This window comes from Narcine bancroftii, chromosome 5 (assembly GCF_036971445.1).
Source record: "Narcine bancroftii isolate sNarBan1 chromosome 5, sNarBan1.hap1, whole genome shotgun sequence".
Lineage (NCBI taxonomy): Eukaryota > Metazoa > Chordata > Chondrichthyes > Torpediniformes > Narcinidae > Narcine > Narcine bancroftii.
This window is the reverse complement of record NC_091473.1, coordinates 127,008,215-127,019,177: the sequence shown is the minus strand read 5'-3', so window position 1 is coordinate 127,019,177 and position 10,963 is coordinate 127,008,215. Positions and strand designations below refer to the sequence as shown.

The 10,963-nt window shown below is 41.6% G+C and overlaps 1 pseudogene; it reads left to right on the top strand.

The window, feature by feature from the left end:
• Positions 1-3,640: 3,640 nt before the first annotated feature.
• On the top strand, positions 3,641-6,422 carry LOC138765333 (DNA-directed RNA polymerase III subunit RPC6-like; annotated as a pseudogene).
• Positions 6,423-10,963: the final 4,541 nt, after the last annotated feature.

The window sequence follows — 10,963 nt, the reverse complement described above, 5'->3', positions numbered from 1 at the left end:
ATAAAGTCCTTTTTCTTTTGATGGTTGCACATCATCGAAACAACAGTGACCTCCTGTTTCACCATTTTTAAGTTAAATTTCATCTCTGGCAGAAGATAATGAAGGGACCTGACAGGATGAAACAAGAAGAAGGAAACAGCAGAGAAATATTTTTGTATGATTGATTAATTTAATTGAAGGGGCTGTTTTTATGCTCAGTTATTCTACGACACTGTTTTCCATCTGTCCTCATAGAAGAAGACACAGAAAGCCTCTTGGAAATAGAATGAATAAAATAATTATTCAATTTTAAAAATTATTGAAAACATTAGTGGGACTAAAATTCAATAAATCTCCGGGACCCAATGACCTGCATCCATATGTTTGGAAAGTGTGGACAAGAAGATAATCTTCTGAAATTCCACAGATTCTATAACAGTCCCAACAGCTTGGAAGGTAGCAAAACATCCTTCATTTTTTTTTAAAAAAGGGAAACAGCACAATTAATTTGACCTCAGTATCAGGAAAATCCTAGGTTTTATTTAAAATTCCTTCCTATCAGATACTCCTCCTGCTCCCTATTGAATACTACAACTGAATGGCAGGCCAGTCTTTGAGGATTATGGGCTCCATGGAAGCATAGGCCGGGAGAACACCCCACCCCTCCACACCCAAGAAGGAGGAGCCTTGGAGAGGATCCTACAGGGGTGGGATCACAGCCGCAGGCCAGTCTCCAGCTCAAGGCTCATTGGCCAAGGGGCCTCACCCCAGTCTGCGGGTTGTTGCCAATAGGCTCTGGGAGCCAGGTATGGAGACCACAATTCATAAAGCGAGCTGAGCCCTTAATGGGCTTCAAGCTCTGACAGCTTCCTAACAATTCACATGTTTGGAACAAAGGTTCAAGACTTGGATGGCTGGAGCTCGAGTTCAGTGCTGAATAAACAGAAAGCCGTGCAGCTGAGGAGGTTTATGGGGCACAGGAGGTAGTGGCATTGCAAAAGGTATCAACAGCATCAGGGGGCTGGAGGCTGCACAGGTTTGGTATCTTCCAGTGCACATGCACTATGGACTTGGGTTGGCACATGCCCGGGGGATGTGCACGGTTGGGTCAGTTAGTTAGCCCATGTTGACTGTAATGGTGGAATAAATGGTGGGTGAGTGAGGTTCCGCTATTTTCTGTTGACCATTACACATTGGTTGTTCGTTACACAGATTCATGATTGTTAGACACTACATTAGGATAGTCATTATCAATGATGATAAGACTACATTAGCAAAAACACAAGATGAAATTAGTTCAGTGGGGCAGCAGCACGTGGAAACAATGGCTCTACCTGGATGGTTGGGTTTTTCTACTTTTGCAAGATCATTACCATTTTATGTCCTTCTGTGTTAATTAATAAATCTTTTAAAACCTCATTTGGACTTTGTTAGTGAATTTATCCCAACACCGTCACAGTAAAGAGCCCAACTTAGCTTGCGAGTGGACTTTTTAGTAGTCGCTACATTTTTGTCAACAGAAAATATTGGAGCAGCTAAGGAGCCAACTAAGGCGGGAAAAATAAAGCAGCTGGAGCTGGCAGCAATCATTGTTGCTACTAGTGCCAAAACAAAGGTACTAAGAGCCTCAAAGCGATCCCGTGTTCAAAGTAACTTATCTGAAGTGTCTGATATCTTGAGAAAGGACAACAGGAAAAGAAAACATTTAATGTTAAGGTAGATCCTTTTGTACCACAGTTACAAGACAGGCATACACATGGGCAAATGCTCGCAAAGCACGGTGTTACCAATCCACAAACACCAATAATATCAACTGCAGATAGAGCTGTAGCTCAAATCCAATCTTTCACCACAGGTCCCTTGACACTCCAGTCAAGCATCAGAAATCTGGGTGAGGATGCAAATGTGACATTTCCAGCTACAAGCAACAGTGAACAGTGCAAAGTATTCTCAGCCATGGAAGGGCAAAATAAAATCATTGCATCATTAATCTAGCTGCGGTGTCTCTCTTCCACACCCAAGAAGGAGATTCAAGCTTTTGATGGTGACCCACTTGAATACCAAGTATTCATTGAATCCTTTAACACAATATTGAAATCAAGAAAAAAAACCCAGAGATTGTCTCTGTTATCTAGAACAGTACACAAAGGGACAGCCAAGGGAATCTGTGAGGAGTTGCCTACATATAGCCTTGGACAGAGGATTCAGGAAGGCTAAGTCTTTACTACAGGAGCATTTTGACAATGAGCATAAAATTGCTACAGTTTATAAGGAGAAGGCTCTTCCATGCTCACCAATAAAAACCAGATGGCACAAAAGCTCTTTCTAAGAGGATTTTGTAATACCATGGAAGAATATCAACTACATACATGAGCTTAACATTGCCTGCTAATATGCTCGTCCTCATAAGGAAGTTGCTTTACCAGCTGAAGGATATATGGAAAACACATTCAAAGAGTGACCTTTAAGGATGTGGGGGATTTCCTTGAAAGGCAAGTGAAGATTGCAACAGATCCAGTATTTGGAGATACCAAATCGCTCAACAGTGAGCTAAGATGTGGGGAGGTCACAGCTTCATCCAAGAATAAAAGGAAGCACCTTTGCCACCACTGTGACAGTTGCAGATAAGGAAAATGATAAAGGAACTAAAGAAAAGGACAGTCTGTCTGCTGCAAAGATCTGTTTATTCTGTGGGGGTGGACAAGCCTTGGAGATGTGTCCATAGTTGGAAAAGAGGGCACGTAATGAGAAAATTGCTTTCCTAAAGGAAAATGGTGTATATTTTGTCTGTCTGAGTAAAAGATACATCAGCAAAAACTGCAGGAATCGACTCAGCTGCAACATATGAGGTTTGCAGCAACCCAGAATGCTGTATATCCACCAAAGAAAGAAGGAAATGGAAAAGGAGCAAGCAGAAAGAGAGGAAGCAGCTGAAAACAATGCTGTAGCCATTGTTCTGACAAATGGTCTTCAACTCTCAATAGTGCCAATACAAGTCAAGGCCAGGAAGGGGAATGCAACAGGAAACACTTATGCATTTCTTGACCGCATCATTTTTCACAGTGGGGCTAATGAATAAGCTTAATCTTCAGGGAAGAAGGTCGCATTCTATTGAGAACTATGGGTCAAAGGAAGGTCGTTGAAACCAGAATTGCTTTAGGCTTAGAGATCGCTGGACTGGACAGCAGCGATTTTTGTGATCTCCCAGGCACATACACTCTGAAGACTATACCTATGCACATATCAAAACAATATCGATCAGTGGCCTCATCCGAGGAATGTTCATCTACCTGAAATTGGCTTTGAATTAGAGTTGTCGATCGGCTCAAATGCTGCTAAGGCTCTGGAATACAGAGTGTGGGAGACGGACCTTAATGGCCTATCAGGAGGAAAAAAATAATAATGTTTGGGAGCAGGTCAGCGACAGGTGTCAACAGGATATCGGTTGTGAAACCTGATGAGCTGTTCAGGACTAACTTTCCTGAGTGCCTCGGTGATGACCAAGAGGACAAGCAGTTCTTGGAAAGTCCTATGAAGGTGTTGGTTAATCCCTTGGACTCAAAGTCTGAACTGGAAGCATTATGGATCTTGAAGCCAGATCTGTTCTTCCTCAGCCTAATCATGAAATGGTGGATGTGGCTTCCTTAATTCTTGATGCACAATGGTTCAACGGCCAGTTTTGCATCGACTGTTTCTGCTGAAGGTGTTAATGTTAAAGTTTTAAAATACAGCCAGAAATACATGGATTCTGCATTGTGAGCAGTAAAACAAGAGATTGCTCTCCAGGAAGATATAACTTTGGAATTGAAACAGAAGTATGAGGAAAACCTTGCCCAGAGTGCAGAGTTGAAAAAAAATTGTTGATGGATATGCTAAAATTGACTTTCAAATGATGGGGGCCTGTAACAAAAGGAATGAAGAAGGCAAGGCAGAGCTAGAGAAAATAACAAAAGAAAAACAGCAAGTCTTCAAGAAGATGAATTGATTGAAACATCGTTTTCTGAGACATTCAAACGATGTGAGAAATGAAGTACAGGAATGTATGTGTTGGATTCAGGATCATCAGAAGGTGGAGGACTTTGAGGTTGACAGATGCGTCAAACCCACTGTGATAGTATGGGATCCTATCACCACTGTACATATTTGTATATATTTGCATAAAGCGATATTGATTGGCTGAGATCCATAGCCACACCTCTGGATATTAAAGGGCTGGTCATAAAGGGTTGCACCTAACCAGACCCAGGTCAGTCTGGACTGGTCAACCTCGATGTACTACGCTCCAGTCTTTTGTTAATAAATGTCTTGGTTTGAGTCAACAAGTCTTTGAGTCATTCAACGTGCTACACCCACAAACTTTGGAATGGTGACATCTGCTCAACTGCATCATTTTGCTGATGTGTTTGAAGACAGTTACGGAACTGTTGGTTACCTGTAACTGCATAATTACCATGGACAGAAAATGAACAAACGTAAGAAGAATTACCCGGATCCAATTCACATGGTTAACACCTATGGTGCAGATGGATTAAGGCAGTAGGTTATTAATTCCACTGTTATAAGAGCAGAAAATTTATGGTTAAAGAAGAAGTGATCGATATTCTCAAGGATGGATACATTCAGAATATTCAGAATACTCCGAGACTGCAGAGATTTCAGAAGGAAGAGAGTATTCAATTTTTTTTCAATGGAAGTATAGTTGAGGACAGTGACTACATCATGGATAAATGGATGCTTTCTTTAACACAATCCCTAATCCAATTTTTCAAAGCAGAAATGCAAGCATACAGACTCTACACTGTGGTCCCCAGACAAGTCAAATTTAATGACATGCTCACGAACTGGTATTTGCAAATGAATCGTAAAAGGTTAAAGGGTGAAAATGTTCTGAAAATTGTTGAAGAGCTTTGTGTTGTGGGAACACGCATGCACGAGTCATATGCGTGTGATGTCAGATACACAGAGTTATGTTGTGTGGGGCATTTCAGTATAGCGCCATCTTCGAATGAATAAAAACATGCTTACAGTACATCTCGAGTGATGTTATTTTCAAAGGGAAAATACATGACAAAGTGACAACAGAAATGAAAAATCCACATTCTGGATGACAGGGATCTGCAGGATTATGAAAAAAAGTTGTTGGAGGGAAGAATTTGGAAAAAAAAAGAACGACAAAAGAAACGGCATCGGGCTACAGTGAGGCGAAAAGGATTTTGGATTTTGAAAAACACAAAGCAGAAAAAGAAGCCACGTGAGAGAAACATGAGCAACAGAAGAAGAAAGAAGCTGAAGAGCACGAAAGAGGCGAAACTGCTAGACTTTGGCAGGAGCTGGTACACAAACCAAATCCTGTTCGACATGACAAAAAAGTGGATATCAAACCCAGAGATGAACAGCTAGGATGTATTTCGTCAGGACATTGCTTCACTTAATGAAGAAAAGGAACACAAAAGGGCAGAGTTTGAAGAAACACAAAGAATTTAATGTCTTCAGGGCACTTAAAGGCAGATGAGGCAAAGGAAATGGGAAGTAAGGCTCACAGAGAAGTGAAGAGGCACGCGGAGACTGAAGAGCTGAAAACTTGTGCTTCCAAAAAGCAGAGACTGGGAATTTGAGGAGAGAAGCTTAATCAACATCTGCAACAGCTAGAGACTAATAAGTTATCAATGGGAAAGAGAAAGATAAGCTCCGGGAGATGCTGAAGAGGGTTCAAGCACTGATGGATGAAATGAAGAGAACCTTGCAATGACATGCTGATTTTAAAATGGAGGAAAAGATTGATGTGAAAGTTAGGCAAGAAGTTCCCAATCCTGTAACCAGGATTTTGGAATTGTATCAGCAGTTTTCACAGGGAATCACGGAGCAAATTATTCAGAATGACATGCCACAGGTTGAACAGAGCAATGCTCATTAATAGGCTTCTCTCTACAGGCCAGCTAGATTTGCTGAGGGGCACAGCGGGTCTCCTGTGCCACAAAACTGCAGGCAAAATGAAGGGATCCGACAACCAGGAGAAGCTGGTTTATCAAATCATTGAAGATGCTAGCATTAAAGGAATGTGGAGCAGAGATATTTGACAAAAGAGCAACCTCCCTCTAACAGAAATCAACAAAACCTTGAAGAACTTGGAAAGCAAAAAAACTAATAAAGCAGTGAAGTCACTGGCTGGTTGGAAGAGAAAGGTGTACATGTTGTACAACCCTGGAGTGAGACTGGTGGAGCTTGGTACAGTGACTAGGACTATGAATCAGAATTTGAATATATTGATGTTCAATGGGAAGGAAGAGATTAGTATCATAGCTGCAAAGGAAGGCACTGTTGGTAGTGTGGATGGGCAAATGAGGACACCTTGTGGGTTGAACCCAGTATTTGACTATTACCATGAAGGTGGAGTCATTTCTCCAGCAACTTGTCTATACATGTAGGAGTGGCTAGAGTCTTAACCAAAGTTGCAATAACTAAAGGAACTTTAAAGCTTGGATGATGAACCATTTAATGTCAGAGAAGATTATGTATCAAGTTCCTATTCAGGACAAGTGGTTTATGCTCTGTGAGCCTCCTTTCAATCTTGTCCCATAAACCCGTCTTTACTTTCTCTCTCAATTGCTTGTATAGCTTCCCATTATATTTATACATATCACAAATTAATATAAATGTGTTGTTTATTTAATGTTGTCGCCTGCTAACTGGATGCACAAGATGGCCGACGAATGCAGCACCACGCACACCCCGCGGGGACCGTCAACTTGTGTCCCAGGTGACCACCTGCACGGTGGAATGCAACAAGCAACGGCAGGAAGGCCGACCAATCCGAGGCCAGCGCTGCTGTGACATCACTCCTGTCGCCAGCAGCAGGGAGCGAATGGAAGCAGAGCTGCCAATGCTAAAATCAGTCTTCGACCTCGACCTCTTGGGCGTGTGTCACTTCCACACTTCACGGTAGCATGCACGCTACATTAGCAATATTTCTTTAAAATAATTCTGGATAGAAAATAAGTAAATGACATTAGACAATCCCTTGACCAAAGGGTTAGATCAAAGTGACGCTATTTTCAAAGGAAAAATATACAACATATGGGGAACTTTGTTTGCTGTTTTATTCGACATGTGCCAGCTGATGGCACGCTTTACACCATTTATCACTGAACTCATGTACCAGAACGTAAGCCACTTGGTTGATCCATCCTCTGGAGAAAATAAGGATACACAAAGCATTCACTACCCCATGCTCCCACAAGTAAGGGAACCTGTTATCAATAAATGTATTGAGGCAACAGTCACCCAAATGTAGTCAGTATTAAGCTTGGAAGAGAGATCCAAGACTGAAAGACCCTTCCAGTTAAGTACACTTTGAAAGAAGGTGTGGTTATTCTGGAGCCGCATTCTGTCTGGAGTGCAACTTGCTGTTCTTAGAGAGTCATGTGGTTTTGCAAGCAGAGAGAGTAAAACAGGCTTTGTGTGTGTGTGTGTGTGTGTGTGTGTGTGTGTGTGTGTGTGTGTGTGTGTGTGTGTGTGTGTGTGTGTGTGTGTGTTTGTGTGTGTGAGAGAGGGAGATCAGTTTTACAGTTTTATAGTCAGCAACTGGAACTGAAACAGGACAAGCTGGCAAGCTTGTGGAAAACCCCATTTGGAAGATGGGTTGTGAGTGCTTAGTTCAGTCTGGTCAAAGCCCTTGCGGTTCATGCAAGAGGAGAGGACTGGCTGTCTAATTTTTCACTTAGAATAAGAGAAACAAAAAAGCACTCTGTGGTGACCTGAAGCAAAGAGGTTATCATCTGGAGAACCCTGAGGGGGCAAGTTTCTTCGGCAATGCTCTGAAGTGGCTGGTGTAAAACAGGAATCAATTGTCAGTGTCAGAGTACAATGAATCTCTCTCTGAAAACCGACAAGAATGATCCAGATCCTTGAGTGGTATCCATTTACCTTTAAAGCACCAAAGCCTGGTGAAATTCATAAATGTTAAATTCTGTGCACAGTATAAGAATTGCCTGCAACCAGTGAACTTGGAGGAATGAAAAGTGAGATTGGACTGTGAATCAAAGAACTTTTCTGAACTTACACACACATTACATACAAATGCACTTAGAATTAGAAGGGGGTTAAGTTAGGTTAGTTAAGTCAATAAAGATAAGTTAAAGTGTGATTTACTGTTTTCATGTTTAAAGATAATTAAAAGCAACTTTTGTTTAAGTAACCATTTGTTTTGGTAAATATTGATTGCTGCTGGGTTTTGGGGTCCTCTGGGCTCGTAACACTACCTTTTTCTTCAGAAACTTTCATCTGCTTTGGTACTTCCTCTTTTTGATCTTCTTCCTCTTCGTCGCAGGCCTGCCAATCAGACAAAGAAGTCTCCCTTGTTCCTGAAATAATTCTGGGTATGTATCTGAGCCAGGAAAATCACTGCTGGCTCTAGCGACATCTTGGAGCTCTTCTGGTCTGTGCATGTGTGTCTTCCCACACATGTGCAGTTCAGTATCTTCCTCTTCGACACCATCACCCCAGAGAAGTGGTGGTGATGGCACTATGGAGCATCGGGCGGCCCCCAAAGGGGCCCAACTCACTTGGGGATGAGTTCTCACCTCATCTCCCAGATCCATTGAGATGGTAGGCCTTTTTTCTTTGCCTTGTCGTCGTTCTGTCTGTGTTCATGATGGGCCAGTGACATTCTTCCCTCTGTTAGGTGACATTGTTAGATCATTCTAAAGTAGTTCTGAAGCAGTTTTCAATGCTTGGTTAAATGTATTTTGCTTATTTGGCACCTTTTTTACTAATTCCGGAGAGAGTCAGATTTCCACTTCCTGACTCTACTGCGTCACGTGACGGCCCTGGAGAATTCAGTGTTAATACCATCCACTTGGAGGGTATCCAGACAGATGAGGTGCTGTTTCTCCAATTTGTGGATGGTCTCAGTCTGGCAGTGCATGAGAACATACATGACAGCATGACAGAAAGGGAATGGGACAGGGAATTGAAATGAGTGGAAATGTATTTTTCAGATTCAGTTCCTTTCTCCAAAGATGCTACCTGAATTGCTAATAAAGGCTTCCAACACCTTATATTTGTAAATTAACCCATTTATCTGTATGAAATTGTTTCCCCAGCTATGTAGTGATAGAGGGCTACCATCAGGAGGAGTGGGAGATGGAGTGCTTAGCATCTGGGGAATATTTTAAAAAGGACCCAAGTTTCTTTATTGTAATAAAAGAAACATTACATGGTGCCAGGAGTGGAAGAAACAGCCAAGTTTTGCTGTGCACAGGAGTGAAAGAAGAGAAAAACCTCAGAGTGGGCATAGTGAGCAACAGTTGATATCAGCAGAGAAAATATGGAGGGTTTAAAAGCTATAAATTGGAAAAAAAATATCAACCACGAGTGGAAGATGTTTAAGCAAGGGTTTATGCTTTACCTGGAAGCAACTGGAATCGATAGCCAACTAGAAACATAGAGGATTACAATGCTACTTACTGTGGCAGGTCCTCAAGCTCTAGAGGTTTTCAACATGTTTCTTTTTGCTGAGGCAGAAGACCAGAGCAAATTCAACAAAGTTATTGAGATGTTTGATTAATGCTACTTACCAAAGACAAAGGAAGCCTTTGAGAGGTATGTGTTTTGCTTGAGCACACAGCTGCAGGGAGAAAGCTTTGATCCTTTTTTAACAGACTTAAAACTAAAAGCAAGAACATGAAATTTTGGACCACTGCAAGATTCAATGATCCGTGATCAAATTGTGTTCAGGATTATTGATAAGAAAGTGAGCAAGAGGTTGCTACGAGAGACAGAGCTTACCTTGGCAGGAACTATGAAGATGTGCCTTACCAGTGAACTAGCTCTGCAGCATACTAAAACGTTCGGTGATAGTGTAAAAGCCAGTGAAAATGAAGGCACATTGTCTGGACACCCACACACACAAAAATAAGATACAGGAACCAACAAAAAGATGGAGAGACATTCAATTGTAAATGATGTGGTACTAAACATGTGCCAAAGAAATGCCCAGCTTATGGAAAAGTCTGTAACAAGAGTAAAGGGCAGAATCACTATGCAAACCAATGTTTTTCCAAAGGGAAACCAAACATAACTAAATGTGTACTCACTATAGAAGACACTGAACACACTATAGAAGAAACTGCTCTCAGTGATACATTTTTCATTGTTGTGGTGGTACGGGAAGTGAACAGTGTTGAGCAGGATCTATGGACTGTGTCATTGCATACAAATGGAACAAATATTCCTTTCAAGTTAGGCAAAGGTCAATTTGATCTGTGAGCGCAACATCAGGGCAATGAAGATAAAGCCATCTTTGTGAAACACATACAATGGACAGAGCATCGACACGAAAGGTACACGTAAACTCAAGGTGAAAGTTAAGATAAAGAGCACCACCTCAGATTCACAGTAGTCTCAGATGGACATTATTCACTGCTTGGTGACAAACCATGTGAATACTTAAAATTAGTCAAGAGGGTGTACCACATTAACAGAGACCATGCAGAGAACAGCATAGAGGAAATATTGGATAAATTTCCCAACACCTTCAAGGGGTTTCGAGTTCTACCATTCACCTATAAGATACAGTTAAAGTAGGATGCACAGCTAGTAGTGCATGCCCCGAGGCAGGCTCCAGCACCACTAAAAGAAAAGCTCAAGCAAGAACTCGACCAAATGACATCACTAGGGGTCATAAAGAAAGTGGAGGAGCCCACTGAATGGGTGAATTCGTTGACGTGTGTCAAAAAGAAGAACGGTGACCTACTTGTGTGGATGTACCCAAAAACTTGAATGCCAATATAAAGATGAAACATTATCAGATTCCACCAGGAATGAAATTACAAGTGAGATGGCTGGTGCAATTTTTTTTCACTAAATTGGATGCATCCCAGGGCTTCTGGCAAATAAAACTGCATGAGGATAGCACTAAATAATTTTCATTTAATATACCATTTGGCCGATTCTCCTGTCTGAGGATGCCTTTTGAAATTCCTGA